The sequence below is a fragment of the Eucyclogobius newberryi genome, unplaced genomic scaffold (genome assembly GCF_026437365.1).
Source record: "Eucyclogobius newberryi isolate DKJ021-1_F unplaced genomic scaffold, fEucNew1.0.hap1 SCAF_110, whole genome shotgun sequence".
Classification (NCBI taxonomy): domain Eukaryota; kingdom Metazoa; phylum Chordata; class Actinopteri; order Gobiiformes; family Gobiidae; genus Eucyclogobius; species Eucyclogobius newberryi.
This window is the reverse complement of record NW_027315736.1, coordinates 152924-175000: the sequence shown is the minus strand read 5'-3', so window position 1 is coordinate 175000 and position 22077 is coordinate 152924. Positions and strand designations below refer to the sequence as shown.

Here is a 22077-nt window from a genome sequence, read left to right as displayed (position 1 = left end):
AAGCAGGTCTAAACCAGGACTAAAGCAGGTCTAAACCAGGACTAAAGCAGGTCTAAACCAGGACTAAACAAAGACTAAAGCAGGTCTAAACCAGGACAAAAGCAGGACAAAAGCAGGACTAAACCAGGACTAAACCAGGACTAAACCCGGACTAAACCAGGTCTAAACCAGGTCTAAACCAGGACTAATCCAGGACTAAAGCAGGACTAAACCAGGACTAAACAAAGACTAAAGCAGGACTAAAGCAGGACTAAACCAGGACTAAACCAGGTCTAAAGCAGGTCTAAACCAGGACTAAAGCAGGACTAAACCAGGTCTAAACCAGGCCTAAAGCAGGTCTAAACCAGGACTAAACCAGGACTAAACCAGGTCTAAACCAGGACTAAAGCAGGTCTAAACCAGGTCTAAACCAGGACTAAAGCAGGACTAAACCAGGTCTAAACCAGGCCTAAAGCAGGTCTAAACCAGGTCTAAACCAGGACTAGACCAGGACTAAACCAGGTCTAAACCAGGTCTAAACCAGGACTAGACCAGGACTAAACCAGGTCTAAACCAGGTCTAAACCAGACCTAAAGCAGGACTAAACCCGGACTAAACCAGGTCTAAACCAGGTCTAAACCAGGACTAAAGCAGGTCTAAACCAGGTCTAAACCAGGACTAGACCAGGACTAAACCAGGTCTAAACCAGGTCTAAACCAGGACTAAACCAGGTCTAAACCAGGACTAAAGCAGGACTAAACCAGGACTAAAGCACGACTAAACCAGGACTAAACCAGGACTAAACCAGGTCTAAACCAGGACTAAACCAGGACTAAACCAGGTCTAAACCAGGACTAAACCAGGCCTAAACCAGGACTAAAGCACGACTAAACCAGGACTAAACCAGGACTAAACCAGGTCTAAACCAGGATTAAACCAGGCCTAAACCAGGTCTAAAGCAGGACTAAACCAGGACTAAACCCGGACTAAACCAGGTCTAAACCAGGTCTAAACCAGGTCTAAACCAGGTCTAAACCAGGACTAAAGCAGGACTAAAGCAGGACTAAACCAGGACTAAACCAGGACTAAACCAGGTCTAAACCAGGTCTAAACCAGGTCTAAACCAGGCCTAAAGCAGGACTAAACCAGGACTAAACCAGGACTAAACCAGGTCTAAACCAGGTCTAAACCAGGACTAAACCAGGAATAAAGCAGGACTAAAGCAGGACTAAACCAAGACTAAACCAGGACTAAAGCAGAACTAAACCAGGACTAAACCAGGACTAAACCAGGACTAAACCAGGTCTAAACCAGGTCTAAACCAGGTCTAAACCAGGACTAAACCAAGACTAAACCAGGACTAAAGCAGAACTAAACCAGGACTAAACCAGGACTAAACCAGGACTAAACCAGGTCTAAACCAGGACTAAACCAGGTCTAAACCAGGTCTAAACCAGGACTAAACCAGGACTAAACCAGGACTAAACCAGGACCAAACCAGGTCTAAACCAGGACTAAACCAGGTCTAAACCAGGACTAAACCAGGTCCAAACCAGGACTAAACCAGGTCTAAACCAGGTCTAAACCAGGTCTAAACCAGGACTAAACCAGGTCTAAACCAGGACTAAACCAGGACTAAACCAGGACTAAACCAGGACTAAACCAGGTCTAAACCAGGACTAAACCAGGTCTAAACCAGGTCTAAACCAGGACTAAACCAGGTCTAAACCAGGACTAAACCAGGACTAAACCAGGACTAAACCAGGTCTAAACCAGGACTAAACCAGGTCCAAACCAGGACTAAACCAGGTCTAAACCAGGACTAAACCAGGACTAAACCAGGTCTAAACCAGGACTAAACCAGGTCCAAACCAGGACTAAACCAGGTCTAAACCAGGTCTAAACCAGGTCTAAACCAGGACTAAACCAGGACTAAACCAGGACTAAACCAGGACTAAACCAGGACTATACCAGGACTAAACCAGGACTAGACCAGGTCTAAACCAGGCCTAAAGCAGGACTAAACCAGGACTAAACCAGGACTAAACCAGGTCTAAACCAGGTCTAAACCAGGACTAAACCAGGAATAAAGCAGGACTAAACCAGGACTAAACAAGGACTAAAGCAGGACTAAAGCAGGACTAAACCAGGACTAAAGCAGGAATAAACCAAGACTAAACCAGGACTAAAGCAGGACTAAACCAGGTCTAAACCAGGCCTAAACCAGGTCTAAACCAGGACTAAACCAGGAATAAAGCAGGACTAAACCAAGACTAAACCAGGACTAAAGCAGGAGTAAAGCAGGACTAAACCAGGACTAAAGCAGGACTAAACCAAGACTAAACCAGGACTAAAGCAGGACTAAACCAGGACTAAACCAGGACTAAAGCAGGTCTAAACCAGGACAAACCAGGACTAAACCAGGACTAAACCAGGTCTAAACCAGGACTAAACCAGGACTAAACCAGGTCTAAACTAGGACTAAACCAGGACTAAACCAGGACTAAACCAGGTCTAAACCAGGACTAAACCAGGTCCAAACCAGGTCTAAACCAGGACTAGACCAGGTCTAAACCAGGACTAAACCAGGTCTAAACCAGGACTAAACCAGGACTAGACCAGGTCTAAACCAGGACTAAATCAGGTCTAAACCAGGACTAAACCAGGTCTAAACCAGGTCTAAACCAGGACTAAACCAGGACTAAACCAGGTCTAAACCAGGACTAAACCAGGACTAAACCAGGACTAAACCAGGTCTAAACCAGGACTAAACCAGGTCCAAACCAGGACTAAACCAGGTCTAAACCAGGTCTAAACCAGGACTAAACCAGGACTAAACCAGGACTAAACCAGGACTAAACCAGGTCTAAACCAGGACTAAACCAGGACTAAACCAGGACTAAACCAGGTCTAAACCAGGACTAAACCAGGACTAAACCAGGACTAAACCAGGTCTAAACCAGGACTAAACCAGGTCTAAACCAGGACTAAACCAGGACTAGACCAGGTCTAAACCAGGACTAAATCAGGTCTAAACCAGGACTAAACCAGGTCTAAACCAGGTCTAAACCAGGACTAAACCAGGACTAAACCAGGTCTAAACCAGGACTAAACCAGGACTAAACCAGGACTAAACCAGGTCTAAACCAGGACTAAACCAGGTCCAAACCAGGACTAAACCAGGTCTAAACCAGGTCTAAACCAGGACTAAACCAGGACTAAACCAGGACTAAACCAGGACTAAACCAGGTCTAAACCAGGACTAAACCAGGACTAAACCAGGACTAAACCAGGCCTAAAGCAGGACTAAAACCAGGACTAAAGCAGGACTAAACCAGGCCGAAAGCAGGACTAAACCAGGACTAAACCAGGACTAAACCAGGACTAAAACCAGGACTAAACCAGGACTAAAGCAGGACTAAACCAGGCCTAAAGCAGGACTAAAACCAGGACTAAAGCAGGACTAAACCAGGCCGAAAGCAGGACTAAACCAGGACTAAACCAGGACTAAACCAGGACTAAAACCAGGACTAAAGCAGGACAAAACCAGGCCTAAAGCAGGACTAAACCAGGACTAAACCAGGACTAAAGCAGGACAAAACCAGGCCTAAAGCAGGACTAAACCAGGACTAAACCAGGACTAAACCAGGACTAAAGCAGGACTAAACCAGGACTAAACCAGGACTAAAGCAGGACTAAAGCAGGACTAAAGCAGGTCTAAACCAGGCCTAAAGTAGGACTAAACCAGGTCTAAACCAGGACTAAACCAGGACTAAACCAGGACTAAACCAGGACTAAACCAGGTCTAAAACAGGACTAAACCAGGTCTAAACCAGGTCTAAACCAGGACTAAACCAGGTCTAAACCAGGACTAAACCAGGACTAAAACCAGGACTAAAACCAGGACTAAAGCAGGACAAAACCAGGACAAAACCAGGACTAAACCAGGACTAAACCAGGACTAAACCAGGACTAAACCAGGACTAAAGCAGGACTAAACCAGGACAAAACCAGGACTAAAGCAGGACTAAACCAGGACTAAACCAGGACTAAAGCAGGACTAAACCAGGACTAAACCAGGACTAAAGCAGGACTAAAGCAGGACTAAAGCAGGTCTAAACCAGGCCTAAAGTAGGACTAAACCAGGACTAAACCAGGTCTAAACCAGGACTAAAGCAGGACTAAAGCAGGTCTAAACCAGGCCTAAAGTAGGACTAAACCAGGACTAAACCAGGACAAAACCAGGACTAAACCAGGACTAAACCAGGACTAAACCAGGACTAAAGCAAGACTAAACCAGGACAAAACCAGGACTAAAGCAGGACTAAACCAGGACTAAACCAGGACTAAAGCAGGACTAAAGCAGGACTAAACCAGGACTAAACCAGGACTAAACCAGGACTAAAGCAGGACTAAACCAGGACTAAACCAGGACTAAACCAGGACTAAACCAGGACTAAACCAGGACTAAACTAGGACTAGAGCAGGACTAAACCAGGACAAAACCAGGTCTAAACCAGGACTAAACCAGGACTAAACCAGGACTAAACCAGGACTAAAGCAGGACTAAACCAGGACTAAACCAGGACTAAACCAGGTCTAAACCAGGTCTAAACCAGGACTAAACCAGGAATAAAGCAGGACTAAACCAGGACTAAACAAGGACTAAAGCAGGACTAAAGCAGGACTAAACCAGGACTAAAGCAGGACTAAACCAGGACTAAACCAGGACTAAAGCAGGACTAAACCAGGTCTAAACCAGGCCTAAACCAGGTCTAAACCAGGACTAAACCAGGAATAAAGCAGGACTAAACCAGGACTAAACAAGGACTAAAGCAGGACTAAAGCAGGACTAAACCAAGACTAAACCAGGACTAAAGCAGGACTAAACCAGGACTAAACCAGGACTTAAGCAGGACTAAACCAGGACTAAACCAGGACTAAAGCAGGACTAAACCAGGTCTAAACCAGGACTAAACCAGGACTAAACCAGGACCAAACCAGGACTAAACCAGGACTAAACCAGGTCTAAACCAGGACTAAACCAGGACTAAACCAGGTCTAAACTAGGACTAAACCAGGACTAAACCAGGACTAAACCAGGTCTAAACCAGGACTAAACCAGGACTAAACCAGGACTAAACCAGGACTAAACCAGGTCTAAACCAGGACTAAACCAGGTCCAAACCAGGACTAAACCAGGTCTAAACCAGGACTAAACCAGGACTAGACCAGGTCTAAACCAGGACTAAATCAGGTCTAAACCAGGACTAAACCAGGTCTAAACCAGGTCTAAACCAGGACTAAACCAGGACTAAACCAGGTCTAAACCAGGACTAAACCAGGACTAAACCAGGACTAAACCAGGTCTAAACCAGGACTAAACCAGGTCCAAACCAGGACTAAACCAGGTCTAAACCAGGACTAAACCAGGTCTTAACCAGGACTAAACCAGGACTAAACCAGGACTAAACCAGGTCTAAACCAGGACTAAACCAGGACTAAACCAGGACTAAACCAGGACTAGACCAGGTCTAAACCAGGACTAAACCAGGACTAAATCAGGTCTAAACCAGGTCTTAACCAGGACTAAACCAGGACTAAAGCAGGACTAAACCAGGCCTAAAGCAGGACTAAACCAGGACTAAAGCAGGACTAAAGCAGGTCTAAACCAGGACTAAAGCAGGACTAAACCAGGACTAAACAAAGACTAAAGCAGGTCTAAACCAGGACTAAAGCAGGACTAAAGCAGGACAAAAGCAGGACTAAACCAGGACTAAACCAGGACTAAAGCAGGTCTAAACCAGGACTAAAGCAGGACTAAACCAGGACTAAACAAAGACTAAAGCAGGTCTAAACCAGGACTAAAGCAGGACTAAAGCAGGACAAAAGCAGGACTAAACCAGGACTAAACCAGGTCTAAACCAGGTCTAAACCAGGACTAAACCAGGACTAAACCAGGACTAAAGCAGGACTAAACCAGGACTAAACAAAGACTAAAGCAGGACTAAAGCAGGACTAAACCAGGTCTAAACCAGGCCTAAAGCAGGTCTAAACCAGGACTAAACCAGGTCTAAACCAGGACTAAAGCAGGTCTAAACCAGGTCTAAACCAGGACTAAAGCAGGACTAAACCAGGACTAAACCAGGTCTAAACCAGGACTAAAGCAGGTCTAAACCAGGTCTAAACCAGGACTAAAGCAGGACTAAACCAGGTCTAAACCAGGCCTAAAGCAGGTCTAAACCAGGTCTAAACCAGGACTAAACCAGGTCTAAACCAGGTCTAAACCAGGTCTAAACCAGGACTAAAGCAGGTCTAAACCAGGTCTAAACCAGGACTAGACAAGGACTAAACCAGGTCTAAACCAGGTCTAAACCAGGACTAAACCAGGTCTAAACCAGGACTAAACCAGGTCTAAACCAGGACTAAAGCACGACTAAACCAGGACTAAACCAGGACTAAACCAGGTCTAAACCAGGACTAAACCAGGACTAAACCAGGTCTAAACCAGGACTAAACCAGGCCTAAACCAGGACTAAAGCACGACTAAACCAGGACTAAACCAGGACTAAACCAGGTCTAAACCAGGATTAAACCAGGCCTAAACCAGGCCTAAAGCAGGACTAAACCAGGACTAAACCCGGACTAAACCAGGTCTAAACCAGGTCTAAACCAGGTCTAAACCAGGTCTAAACCAGGACTAAAGCAGGACTAAAGCAGGACTAAACCAGGACTAAACCAGGACTAAACCAGGTCTAAACCAGGTCTAAACCAGGTCTAAACCAGGCCTAAAGCAGGACTAAACCAGGACTAAACCAGGACTAAACCAGGTCTAAACCAGGTCTAAACCAGGACTAAACCAGGAATAAAGCAGGACTAAACCAGGACTAAACAAGGACTAAAGCAGGACTAAAGCAGGACTAAACCAAGACTAAACCAGGACTAAAGCAGAACTAAACCAGGACTAAACCAGGACTAAACCAGGACTAAACCAGGTCTAAACCAGGTCTAAACCAGGTCTAAACCAGGACTAAACCAGGTCTAAACCAGGACTAAACCAGGACTAAACCAAGACTAAACCAGGACTAAAGCAGAACTAAACCAGGACTAAACCAGGACTAAACCAGGACTAAACCAGGTCTAAACCAGGACTAAACCAGGTCTAAACCAGGTCTAAACCAGGACTAAACCAGGACTAAACCAGGACTAAAGCAGGACTAAACCAGGTCTAAACCAGGACTAAACCAGGTCTAAACCAGGTCTAAACCAGGACTAAACCAGGTCTAAACCAGGTCTAAACCAGGTCTAAACCAGGACTAAACCAGGTCCAAACCAGGACTAAACCAGGTCTAAACCAGGTCTAAACCAGGTCTAAACCAGGACTAAACCAGGTCTAAACCAGGACTAAACCAGGACTAAACCAGGACTAAACCAGGACTAAACCAGGTCTAAACCAGGACTAAACCAGGTCTAAACCAGGTCTAAACCAGGACTAAACCAGGTCTAAACCAGGACTAAACCAGGTCTAAACTAGGTCTAAACCAGGACTAAACCAGGACTAAACCAGGTCTAAACCAGGACTAAACCAGGACTAAACCAGGACTAAACCAGGTCTAAACCAGGACTAAACCAGGTCCAAACCAGGACTAAACCAGGTCTAAACCAGGACTAAACCAGGACTAAACCAGGTCTAAACCAGGACTAAACCAGGTCCAAACCAGGACTAAACCAGGTCTAAACCAGGTCTAAACCAGGTCTAAACCAGGACTAAACCAGGACTAAACCAGGACTAAACCAGGACTAAACCAGGACTAGACCAGGTCTAAACCAGGACTATACCAGGACTAAACCAGGACTAGACCAGGTCTAAACCAGGACTAAACCAGGACTAAACCAGGACTAAACCAAGACTAAACCAGGTCCAAACCAGGACTAAAGCAGGACTAAACCAGGACTAAACCAGGACTAAACCAGGTCTAAACCAGGTCTAAACCAGGACTAAAGCAGGACTAAACCAGGACTAAACCAGGACTAAACCAGGTCTAAACCAGGTCTAAACCAGGCCTAAAGCAGGACTAAACCAGGACTAAACCAGGACTAAACCAGGTCTAAACCAGGTCTAAACCAGGACTAAACCAGGAATAAAGCAGGACTAAACCAGGACTAAACAAGGACTAAAGCAGGACTAAAGCAGGACTAAACCAGGACTAAAGCAGGAATAAACCAAGACTAAACCAGGACTAAAGCAGGACTAAACCAGGACTAAACCAGGACTAAAGCAGGACTAAACCAGGACTAAACCAGGACTAAAGCAGGACTAAACCAGGTCTAAACCAGGCCTAAACCAGGTCAAAACCAGGACTAAACCAGGAATAAAGCAGGTCTAAACCAAGACTAAACCAGGACTAAAGCAGGAGTAAAGCAGGACTAAACCAGGACTAAAGCAGGACTAAACCAAGACTAAACCAGGACTAAAGCAGGACTAAACCAGGACTAAACCAGGACTAAAGCAGGACTAAACCAGGACTAAACCAGGACTAAACCAGGTCTAAACCAGGACTAAACCAGGTCCAAACCAGGACTAAACCAGGTCTAAACCAGGTCTAAACCAGGACTAAACCAGGACTAAACCAGGACTAAACCAGGACTAAACCAGGTCTAAACCAGGACTAAACCAGGACTAAACCAGGACTAAACCAGGTCTAAACCAGGACTAAACCAGGACTAGACCAGGTCTAAACCAGGACTAAATCAGGTCTAAACCAGGACTAAACCAGGTCTAAACCAGGTCTAAACCAGGACTAAACCAGGACTAAACCAGGTCTAAACCAGGACTAAACCAGGACTAAACCAGGACTAAACCAGGTCTAAACCAGGACTAAACCAGGTCCAAACCAGGACTAAACCAGGTCTAAACCAGGTCTAAACCAGGACTAAACCAGGACTAAACCAGGACTAAACCAGGACTAAACCAGGTCTAAAACAGGACTAAACCAGGTCTAAACCAGGTCTAAACCAGGACTAAACCAGGTCTAAACCAGGACTAAACCAGGACTAAAACCAGGACTAAAACCAGGACTAAAGCAGGACAAAACCAGGACAAAACCAGGACTAAACCAGGACTAAACCAGGACTAAACCAGGACTAAACCAGGACTAAAGCAGGACTAAACCAGGACAAAACCAGGACTAAAGCAGGACTAAACCAGGACTAAACCAGGACTAAAGCAGGACTAAACCAGGACTAAACCAGGACTAAAGCAGGACTAAAGCAGGACTAAAGCAGGTCTAAACCAGGCCTAAAGTAGGACTAAACCAGGACTAAACCAGGTCTAAACCAGGACTAAAGCAGGACTAAAGCAGGTCTAAACCAGGCCTAAAGTAGGACTAAACCAGGACTAAACCAGGACAAAACCAGGACTAAACCAGGACTAAACCAGGACTAAAGCAAGACTAAACCAGGACAAAACCAGGACTAAAGCAGGACTAAACCAGGACTAAACCAGGACTAAACCAGGACTAAACCAGGACTAAACCAGGACTAAAGCAGGACTAAACCAGGACTAAACCAGGACTAAACCAGGACTAAACCAGGTCTAAACCAGGTCTAAACCAGGACTAAACCAGGACTAAACCAGGACTAAACCAGGACTAAACCAGGTATAAACCAGGACTAAAGCAGGACTAAACCAGGACTAAACCAGGACTAAACCAGGACTAAACCAGGACTAAACCAGGACTAAACTAGGACTAAACCAGGTCTAAACCAGGTCTAAACCAGGTCTAAACCAGGTCTAAACCAGGACTAAACCAGGACAAAACCAGGACTAAACCAGGACTAAACCAGGACTAAACCAGGACTAAAGCAGGACTAAACCAGGACTAAACCAGGACTAAACCAGGACTAAACCAGGACTAAACCAGGACTAAACCAGGACTAAACCAGGACTAAACCAGGACTAAACCAGGTCTAAACCAGGTCTAAACCAGGACTAAACCAGGACAAAACCAGGACTAAACCAGGACTAAACCAGGACTAAACCAGGACTAAAGCAGGACTAAACCAGGACTAAACCAGGACTAAACCAGGACTAAACCAGGACTAAACCAGGACTAAACTAGGACTAGAGCAGGACTAAACCAGGACAAAACCAGGTCTAAACCAGGACTAAACCAGGACTAAACCAGGACTAAACCAGGACTAAAGCAGGACTAAACCAGGACTAAACCAGGACTAAACCAGGTCTAAACCAGGTCTAAACCAGGCCTAAAGCAGGACTAAACCAGGACTAAACCAGGACTAAACCAGGTCTAAACCAGGTCTAAACCAGGACTAAACCAGGAATAAAGCAGGACTAAACCAGGACTAAACAAGGACTAAAGCAGGACTAAAGCAGGACTAAACCAGGACTAAAGCAGGAATAAACCAAGACTAAACCAGGACTAAAGCAGGACTAAACCAGGACTAAACCAGGACTAAAGCAGGACTAAACCAGGTCTAAACCAGGCCTAAACCAGGACTAAACCAGGACTAAACCAGGACTAAAGCAGGACTAAACCAGGTCTAAACCAGGACTAAACCAGGACTAAACCAGGACCAAACCAGGACTAAACCAGGACTAAACCAGGTCTAAACCAGGACTAAACCAGGACTAAACCAGGTCTAAACTAGGACTAAACCAGGACTAAACCAGGACTAAACCAGGTCTAAACCAGGACTAAACCAGGACTAAACCAGGACTAAACCAGGACTAAACCAGGTCTAAACCAGGACTAAACCAGGTCCAAACCAGGACTAAACCAGGTCTAAACCAGGACTAAACCAGGACTAGACCAGGTCTAAACCAGGACTAAATCAGGTCTAAACCAGGACTAAACCAGGTCTAAACCAGGTCTAAACCAGGACTAAACCAGGACTAAACCAGGTCTAAACCAGGACTAAACCAGGACTAAACCAGGACTAAACCAGGTCTAAACCAGGACTAAACCAGGTCCAAACCAGGACTAAACCAGGTCTAAACCAGGTCTAAACCAGGTCTTAACCAGGACTAAACCAGGACTAAACCAGGACTAAACCAGGTCTAAACCAGGACTAAACCAGGACTAAACCAGGACTAAACCAGGACTAGACCAGGTCTAAACCAGGACTAAATCAGGTCTAAACCAGGTCTTAACCAGGACTAAACCAGGACTAAACCAGGACTAAACCAGGTCTAAACCAGGACTAAACCAGGACTAAACCAGGACTAAACCAGGACTAGACCAGGTCCAAACCAGGACTAAATCAGGTCTAAACCAGGACTAAACCAGGTCTAAACCAGGACTAAACCAGGACTAAACCAGGACTAAACCAGGACTAAAACCAGGACTAAAGCAGGACTAAACCAGGCCGAAAGCAGGACTAAACCAGGACTAAACCAGGACTAAACCAGGACTAAAACCAGGACTAAAGCAGGACAAAACCAGGCCTAAAGCAGGACTAAACCAGGACTAAACCAGGACTAAAGCAGGACTAAAGCAGGACTAAACCAGGTCTAAACCAGGACTAAACCAGGACTAAACCAGGACTAAACCAGGACTAAACCAGGTCTAAAACAGGACTAAACCAGGTCTAAACCAGGTCTAAACCAGGACTAAACCAGGTCTAAACCAGGACTAAACCAGGACTAAAACCAGGACTAAAGCAGGACAAAACCAGGACAAAACCAGGACTAAACCAGGACTAAACCAGGACTAAACCAGGACTAAACCAGGACTAAAGCAGGACTAAACCAGGACTAAACCAGGACTAAAGCAGGACTAAACCAGGACTAAAGCAGGACTAAAGCAGGACTAAAGCAGGTCTAAACCAGGACTAAACCAGGACTAAACCAGGACTAAACCAGGACTAAACCAGGTCTAAAACAGGACTAAACCAGGTCTAAACCAGGTCTAAACCAGGACTAAACCAGGTCTAAACCAGGACTAAACCAGGACTAAAACCAGGACTAAAACCAGGACTAAAGCAGGACAAAACCAGGACAAAACCAGGACTAAACCAGGACTAAACCAGGACTAAACCAGGACTAAACCAGGACTAAAGCAGGACTAAACCAGGACAAAACCAGGACTAAAGCAGGACTAAACCAGGACTAAACCAGGACTAAAGCAGGACTAAACCAGGACTAAACCAGGACTAAAGCAGGACTAAAGCAGGACTAAAGCAGGTCTAAACCAGGCCTAAAGTAGGACTAAACAAGGACTAAACCAGGTCTAAACCAGGACTAAAGCAGGACTAAAGCAGGACTAAACCAGGACTAAACCAGGACTAAACCAGGACTAAAGCAGGACTAAACCAGGACTAAACCAGGACTAAACCAGGACTAAACCAGGACTAAACCAGGTCTAAACCAGGTCTAAACCAGGCCTAAAGCAGGACTAAACCAGGACTAAACCAGGACTAAACCAGGTCTAAACCAGGTCTAAACCAGGACTAAACCAGGAATAAAGCAGGACTAAACCAGGACTAAACAAGGACTAAAGCAGGACTAAAGCAGGACTAAACCAGGACTAAAGCAGGAATAAACCAAGACTAAACCAGGACTAAAGCAGGACTAAACCAGGACTAAACCAGGACTAAAGCAGGACTAAACCAGGTCTAAACCAGGCCTAAACCAGGTCTAAACCAGGACTAAACCAGGAATAAAGCAGGACTAAACCAGGACTAAACAAGGACTAAAGCAGGACTAAAGCAGGACTAAACCAAGACTAAACCAGGACTAAAGCAGGACTAAAGCAGGACTAAAGCAGGTCTAAACCAGGACTAAACCAGGTCTAAACCAGGTCTAAACCAGGACTAAACCAGGACTAAACCAGGTCTAAACCAGGACTAAACCAGGACTAAACCAGGACTAAACCAGGTCTAAACCAGGACTAAACCAGGTCCAAACCAGGACTAAACCAGGTCTAAACCAGGACTAAACCAGGTCTTAACCAGGACTAAACCAGGACTAAACCAGGACTAAACCAGGTCTAAACCAGGACTAAACCAGGACTAAACCAGGACTAAACCAGGACTAGACCAGGTCTAAACCAGGACTAAACCAGGACTAAATCAGGTCTAAACCAGGTCTTAACCAGGACTAAACCAGGACTAAAGCAGGACTAAACCAGGCCTAAAGCAGGACTAAACCAGGACTAAAGCAGGACTAAAGCAGGACTAAACCAGGACTAAAGCAGGTCTAAACCAGGACTAAAGCAGGACTAAACCAGGACTAAACAAAGACTAAAGCAGGTCTAAACCAGGACTAAAGCAGGACTAAAGCAGGACAAAAGCAGGACTAAACCAGGACTAAACCAGGTCTAAACCAGGTCTAAACCAGGACTAAACCAGGACTAAACCAGGACTAAAGCAGGACTAAACCAGGACTAAACAAAGACTAAAGCAGGACTAAAGCAGGACTAAACCAGGTCTAAACCAGGCCTAAAGCAGGTCTAAACCAGGACTAAACCAGGTCTAAACCAGGACTAAAGCAGGTCTAAACCAGGTCTAAACCAGGACTAAAGCAGGACTAAACCAGGACTAAACCAGGTCTAAACCAGGACTAAAGCAGGTCTAAACCAGGTCTAAACCAGGACTAAAGCAGGACTAAACCAGGTCTAAACCAGGCCTAAAGCAGGTCTAAACCAGGTCTAAACCAGGACTAAACCAGGTCTAAACCAGGTCTAAACCAGGTCTAAACCAGGACTAAAGCAGGTCTAAACCAGGTCTAAACCAGGACTAGACAAGGACTAAACCAGGTCTAAACCAGGTCTAAACCAGGACTAAACCAGGTCTAAACCAGGACTAAACCAGGTCTAAACCAGGACTAAAGCACGACTAAACCAGGACTAAACCAGGACTAAACCAGGTCTAAACCAGGACTAAACCAGGACTAAACCAGGTCTAAACCAGGACTAAACCAGGCCTAAACCAGGACTAAAGCACGACTAAACCAGGACTAAACCAGGACTAAACCAGGTCTAAACCAGGATTAAACCAGGCCTAAACCAGGCCTAAAGCAGGACTAAACCAGGACTAAACCCGGACTAAACCAGGTCTAAACCAGGTCTAAACCAGGTCTAAACCAGGTCTAAACCAGGACTAAAGCAGGACTAAAGCAGGACTAAACCAGGACTAAACCAGGACTAAACCAGGTCTAAACCAGGTCTAAACCAGGTCTAAACCAGGCCTAAAGCAGGACTAAACCAGGACTAAACCAGGACTAAACCAGGTCTAAACCAGGTCTAAACCAGGACTAAACCAGGAATAAAGCAGGACTAAACCAAGACTAAACCAGGACTAAAGCAGAACTAAACCAGGACTAAACCAGGACTAAACCAGGACTAAACCAGGTCTAAACCAGGTCTAAACCAGGTCTAAACCAGGACTAAACCAGGTCTAAACCAGGACTAAACCAGGACTAAACCAAGACTAAACCAGGACTAAAGCAGAACTAAACCAGGACTAAACCAGGACTAAACCAGGACTAAACCAGGTCTAAACCAGGACTAAACCAGGTCTAAACCAGGTCTAAACCAGGACTAAACCAGGACTAAACCAGGACTAAAGCAGGACTAAACCAGGTCTAAACCAGGACTAAACCAGGTCTAAACCAGGTCTAAACCAGGACTAAACCAGGTCTAAACCAGGTCTAAACCAGGTCTAAACCAGGACTAAACCAGGTCCAAACCAGGACTAAACCAGGTCTAAACCAGGTCTAAACCAGGTCTAAACCAGGACTAAACCAGGTCTAAACCAGGACTAAACCAGGACTAAACCAGGACTAAACCAGGACTAAACCAGGTCTAAACCAGGACTAAACCAGGTCTAAACCAGGTCTAAACCAGGACTAAACCAGGTCTAAACCAGGACTAAACCAGGTCTAAACTAGGTCTAAACCAGGACTAAACCAGGACTAAACCAGGTCTAAACCAGGACTAAACCAGGACTAAACCAGGACTAAACCAGGTCTAAACCAGGACTAAACCAGGTCCAAACCAGGACTAAACCAGGTCTAAACCAGGACTAAACCAGGACTAAACCAGGTCTAAACCAGGACTAAACCAGGTCCAAACCAGGACTAAACCAGGTCTAAACCAGGTCTAAACCAGGTCTAAACCAGGACTAAACCAGGACTAAACCAGGACTAAACCAGGACTAAACCAGGACTAGACCAGGTCTAAACCAGGACTATACCAGGACTAAACCAGGACTAGACCAGGTCTAAACCAGGACTAAACCAGGACTAAACCAGGACTAAACCAAGACTAAACCAGGTCCAAACCAGGACTAAAGCAGGACTAAACCAGGACTAAACCAGGACTAAACCAGGTCTAAACCAGGTCTAAACCAGGACTAAAGCAGGACTAAACCAGGACTAAACCAGGACTAAACCAGGTCTAAACCAGGTCTAAACCAGGCCTAAAGCAGGACTAAACCAGGACTAAACCAGGACTAAACCAGGTCTAAACCAGGTCTAAACCAGGACTAAACCAGGAATAAAGCAGGACTAAACCAGGACTAAACAAGGACTAAAGCAGGACTAAAGCAGGACTAAACCAGGACTAAAGCAGGAATAAACCAAGACTAAACCAGGACTAAAGCAGGACTAAACCAGGACTAAACCAGGACTAAAGCAGGACTAAACCAGGACTAAACCAGGACTAAAGCAGGACTAAACCAGGTCTAAACCAGGCCTAAACCAGGTCAAAACCAGGACTAAACCAGGAATAAAGCAGGTCTAAACCAAGACTAAACCAGGACTAAAGCAGGAGTAAAGCAGGACTAAACCAGGACTAAAGCAGGACTAAACCAAGACTAAACCAGGACTAAAGCAGGACTAAACCAGGACTAAACCAGGACTAAAGCAGGACTAAACCAGGACTAAACCAGGACTAAACCAGGTCTAAACCAGGACTAAACCAGGTCCAAACCAGGACTAAACCAGGTCTAAACCAGGTCTAAACCAGGACTAAACCAGGACTAAACCAGGACTAAACCAGGACTAAACCAGGTCTAAACCAGGACTAAACCAGGACTAAACCAGGACTAAACCAGGTCTAAACCAGGACTAAACCAGGACTAGACCAGGTCTAAACCAGGACTAAATCAGGTCTAAACCAGGACTAAACCAGGTCTAAACCAGGTCTAAACCAGGACTAAACCAGGACTAAACCAGGTCTAAACCAGGACTAAACCAGGACTAAACCAGGACTAAACCAGGTCTAAACCAGGACTAAACCAGGTCCAAACCAGGACTAAACCAGGTCTAAACCAGGTCTAAACCAGGACTAAACCAGGACTAAACCAGGACTAAACCAGGACTAAACCAGGTCTAAAACAGGACTAAACCAGGTCTAAACCAGGTCTAAACCAGGACTAAACCAGGTCTAAACCAGGACTAAACCAGGACTAAAACCAGGACTAAAACCAGGACTAAAGCAGGACAAAACCAGGACAAAACCAGGACTAAACCAGGACTAAACCAGGACTAAACCAGGACTAAACCAGGACTAAAGCAGGACTAAACCAGGACAAAACCAGGACTAAAGCAGGACTAAACCAGGACTAAACCAGGACTAAAGCAGGACTAAACCAGGACTAAACCAGGACTAAAGCAGGACTAAAGCAGGACTAAAGCAGGTCTAAACCAGGCCTAAAGTAGGACTAAACCAGGACTAAACCAGGTCTAAACCAGGACTAAAGCAGGACTAAAGCAGGTCTAAACCAGGCCTAAAGTAGGACTAAACCAGGACTAAACCAGGACAAAACCAGGACTAAACCAGGACTAAACCAGGACTAAAGCAAGACTAAACCAGGACAAAACCAGGACTAAAGCAGGACTAAACCAGGACTAAAGCAGGACTAAAGCAGGACTAAACCAGGACTAAACCAGGACTAAACCAGGACTAAAGCAGGACTAAACCAGGACTAAACCAGGACTAAACCAGGACTAAACCAGGACTAAACCAGGACTAAACTAGGACTAGAGCAGGACTAAACCAGGACAAAACCAGGTCTAAACCAGGACTAAACCAGGACTAAACCAGGACTAAACCAGGACTAAAGCAGGACTAAACCAGGACTAAACCAGGACTAAACCAGGTCTAAACCAGGTCTAAACCAGGCCTAAAGCAGGACTAAACCAGGACTAAACCAGGACTAAACCAGGTCTAAACCAGGTCTAAACCAGGACTAAACCAGGAATAAAGCAGGACTAAACCAGGACTAAACAAGGACTAAAGCAGGACTAAAGCAGGACTAAACCAGGACTAAAGCAGGAATAAACCAAGACTAAACCAGGACTAAAGCAGGACTAAACCAGGACTAAACCAGGACTAAAGCAGGACTAAACCAGGTCTAAACCAGGCCTAAACCAGGACTAAACCAGGACTAAACCAGGACTAAAGCAGGACTAAACCAGGTCTAAACCAGGACTAAACCAGGACTAAACCAGGACCAAACCAGGACTAAACCAGGACTAAACCAGGTCTAAACCAGGACTAAACCAGGACTAAACCAGGTCTAAACTAGGACTAAACCAGGACTAAACCAGGACTAAACCAGGTCTAAACCAGGACTAAACCAGGACTAAACCAGGACTAAACCAGGACTAAACCAGGTCTAAACCAGGACTAAACCAGGTCCAAACCAGGACTAAACCAGGTCTAAACCAGGACTAAACCAGGACTAGACCAGGTCTAAACCAGGACTAAATCAGGTCTAAACCAGGACTAAACCAGGTCTAAACCAGGTCTAAACCAGGACTAAACCAGGACTAAACCAGGTCTAAACCAGGACTAAACCAGGACTAAACCAGGACTAAACCAGGTCTAAACCAGGACTAAACCAGGTCCAAACCAGGACTAAACCAGGTCTAAACCAGGTCTAAACCAGGTCTTAACCAGGACTAAACCAGGACTAAACCAGGACTAAACCAGGTCTAAACCAGGACTAAACCAGGACTAAACCAGGACTAAACCAGGACTAGACCAGGTCTAAACCAGGACTAAATCAGGTCTAAACCAGGTCTTAACCAGGACTAAACCAGGACTAAACCAGGACTAAACCAGGTCTAAACCAGGACTAAACCAGGACTAAACCAGGACTAAACCAGGACTAGACCAGGTCCAAACCAGGACTAAATCAGGTCTAAACCAGGACTAAACCAGGTCTAAACCAGGACTAAACCAGGACTAAACCAGGACTAAACCAGGACTAAAACCAGGACTAAAGCAGGACTAAACCAGGCCGAAAGCAGGACTAAACCAGGACTAAACCAGGACTAAAGCAGGACTAAAGCAGGACTAAACCAGGTCTAAACCAGGACTAAACCAGGACTAAACCAGGACTAAACCAGGACTAAACCAGGTCTAAAACAGGACTAAACCAGGTCTAAACCAGGTCTAAACCAGGACTAAACCAGGTCTAAACCAGGACTAAACCAGGACTAAAACCAGGACTAAAGCAGGACAAAACCAGGACAAAACCAGGACTAAACCAGGACTAAACCAGGACTAAACCAGGACTAAACCAGGACTAAAGCAGGACTAAACCAGGACTAAACCAGGACTAAAGCAGGACTAAACCAGGACTAAAGCAGGACTAAAGCAGGACTAAAGCAGGTCTAAACCAGGACTAAACCAGGACTAAACCAGGACTAAACCAGGACTAAACCAGGTCTAAAACAGGACTAAACCAGGTCTAAACCAGGTCTAAACCAGGACTAAACCAGGTCTAAACCAGGACTAAACCAGGACTAAAACCAGGACTAAAACCAGGACTAAAGCAGGACAAAACCAGGACAAAACCAGGACTAAACCAGGACTAAACCAGGACTAAACCAGGACTAAACCAGGACTAAAGCAGGACTAAACCAGGACAAAACCAGGACTAAAGCAGGACTAAACCAGGACTAAACCAGGACTAAAGCAGGACTAAACCAGGACTAAACCAGGACTAAAGCAGGACTAAAGCAGGACTAAAGCAGGTCTAAACCAGGCCTAAAGTAGGACTAAACAAGGACTAAACCAGGTCTAAACCAGGACTAAAGCAGGACTAAAGCAGGACTAAACCAGGACTAAACCAGGACTAAACCAGGACTAAAGCAGGACTAAACCAGGACTAAACCAGGACTAAACCAGGACTAAACCAGGACTAAACCAGGTCTAAACCAGGTCTAAACCAGGCCTAAAGCAGGACTAAACCAGGACTAAACCAGGACTAAACCAGGTCTAAACCAGGTCTAAACCAGGACTAAACCAGGAATAAAGCAGGACTAAACCAGGACTAAACAAGGACTAAAGCAGGACTAAAGCAGGACTAAACCAGGACTAAAGCAGGAATAAACCAAGACTAAACCAGGACTAAAGCAGGACTAAACCAGGACTAAACCAGGACTAAAGCAGGACTAAACCAGGTCTAAACCAGGCCTAAACCAGGTCTAAACCAGGACTAAACCAGGAATAAAGCAGGACTAAACCAGGACTAAACAAGGACTAAAGCAGGACTAAAGCAGGACTAAACCAAGACTAAACCAGGACTAAAGCAGGACTAAACCAGGACTAAACCAGGACTAAAGCAGGACTAAACCAGGACTAAACCAGGACTAAAGCAGGACTAAACCAGGTCTAAACCAGGACTAAACCAGGACTAAACCAGGACCAAACCAGGACTAAACCAGGACTAAACCAGGTCTAAACCAGGACTAAACCAGGACTAAACCAGGTCTAAACTAGGACTAAACCAGGACTAAACCAGGACTAAACCAGGTCTAAACCAGGACTAAACCAGGACTAAACCAGGACTAAACCAGGACTAAACCAGGACTAAACCAGGACTAAACCAGGTCTAAACCAGGACTAAACCAGGTCCAAACCAGGACTAAACCAGGTCTAAACCAGGACTAAACCAGGACTAGACCAGGTCTAAACCAGGACTAAATCAGGTCTAAACCAGGACTAAACCAGGTCTAAACCAGGTCTAAACCAGGACTAAACCAGGACTAAACCAGGACTAAACCAGGACTAAACCAGGTCTAAACCAGGACTAAACCAGGTCCAAACCAGGACTAAACCAGGTCTAAACCAGGACTAAACCAGGTCTAAACCAGGACTAAACCAGGACTAAACCAGGACTAAACCAGGACTAGACCAGGTCTAAACCAGGACTAAATCAGGTCTAAACCAGGTCTTAACCAGGACTAAACCAGGACTAAAGCAGGACTAAACCAGGCCTAAAGCAGGACTAAACCAGGACTAAAGCAGGACTAAACCATGACTAAACAAAGACTAAAGCAGGTCTAAACCAGGACTAAAGCAGGTCTAAACCAGGTCTAAAGCAGGACTAAAGCAGGACTAAACCAGGACTAAAGCAGGTCTAAACCAGGACTAAAGCAGGTCTAAACCAGGACTAAAGCAGGTCTAAACCAGGACTAAAGCAGGACTAAACCAGGACTAAACAAAGACTAAAGCAGGTCTAAACCAGGACTAAAGCAGGACTAAAGCAGGACAAAAGCAGGACTAAACCAGGACTAAACCAGGACTAAACCCGGACTAAACCAGGTCTAAACCAGGTCTAAACCAGGACTAATCCAGGACTAAACCAGGACTAAACAAAGACTAAAGCAGGACTAAAGCAGGACTAAACCAGGACTAAACCAGGTCTAAAGCAGGTCTAAACCAGGACTAAAGCAGGACTAAACCAGGTCTAAACCAGGCCTAAAGCAGGTCTAAACCAGGACTAAACCAGGACTAAACCAGGTCTAAACCAGGACTAAAGCAGGTCTAAACCAGGTCTAAACCAGGACTAAAGCAGGACTAAACCAGGTCTAAACCAGGCCTAAAGCAGGTCTAAACCAGGTCTAAACCAGGACTAGACCAGGACTAAACCAGGTCTAAACCAGGTCTAAACCAGGACTAAACCAGGACTAAACCAGGTCTAAACCAGACCTAAAGCAGGACTAAACCAGGACTAAACCCGGACTAAACCAGGTCTAAACCAGGTCTAAACCAGGACTAAAGCAGGTCTAAACCAGGTCTAAACCAGGACTAGACCAGGACTAAACCAGGTCTAAACCAGGTCTAAACCAGGACTAAACCAGGTCTAAACCAGGACTAAAGCAGGACTAAACCAGGACTAAAGCACGACTAAACCAGGACTAAACCAGGACTAAACCAGGTCTAAACCAGGACTAAACCAGGACTAAACCAGGTCTAAACCAGGACTAAACCAGGTCTAAACCAGGACTAAACCAGGACTAAACCAGGTCTAAACCAGGATTAAACCAGGCCTAAACCAGGCCTAAAGCAGGACTAAACCAGGACTAAACCCGGACTAAACCAGGTCTAAACCAGGCCTAAAGCAGGACTAAACCAGGACTAAACCAGGACTAAACCAGGTCTAAACCAGGTCTAAACCAGGACTAAACCAGGAATAAAGCAGGACTAAACCAGGACTAAACAAGGACTAAAGCAGGACTAAAGCAGGACTAAACCAAGACTAAACCAGGACTAAAGCAGAACTAAACCAGGACTAAACCAGGACTAAACCAGGACTAAACCAGGTCTAAACCAGGTCTAAACCAGGTCTAAACCAGGACTAAACCAAGACTAAACCAGGACTAAAGCAGAACTAAACCAGGACTAAACCAGGACTAAACCAGGACTAAACCAGGTCTAAACCAGGACTAAACCAGGTCTAAACCAGGTCTAAACCAGGACTAAACCAGGACTAAACCAGGACTAAAGCAGGACTAAACCAGGTCTAAACCAGGACTAAACCAGGTCTAAACCAGGTCTAAACCAGGACTAAACCAGGTCTAAACCAGGACTAAACCAGGTCTAAACCAGGTCTAAACCAGGTCTAAACCAGGACTAAACCAGGTCCAAACCAGGACTAAACCAGGTCTAAACCAGGACTAAACCAGGACTAAACCAGGTCTAAACCAGGACTAAACCAGGTCCAAACCAGGACTAAACCAGGTCTAAACCAGGTCTAAACCAGGTCTAAACCAGGACTAAACCAGGACTAAACCAGGACTAAACCAGGACTAAACCAGGACTATACCAGGACTAAACC

At 45.4% G+C, this 22077-nt stretch overlaps 1 protein-coding gene across 1 annotated transcript in view; it reads right to left on the bottom strand.

Moving 5' to 3' along the window:
- The window catches only part of LOC140355543 (platelet-derived growth factor receptor beta-like), a 203523-nt gene that overhangs the window by 105834 nt on the left and 75612 nt on the right, over window positions 1-22077 (bottom strand). The gene's annotated exons all lie outside the window — the stretch shown is intronic.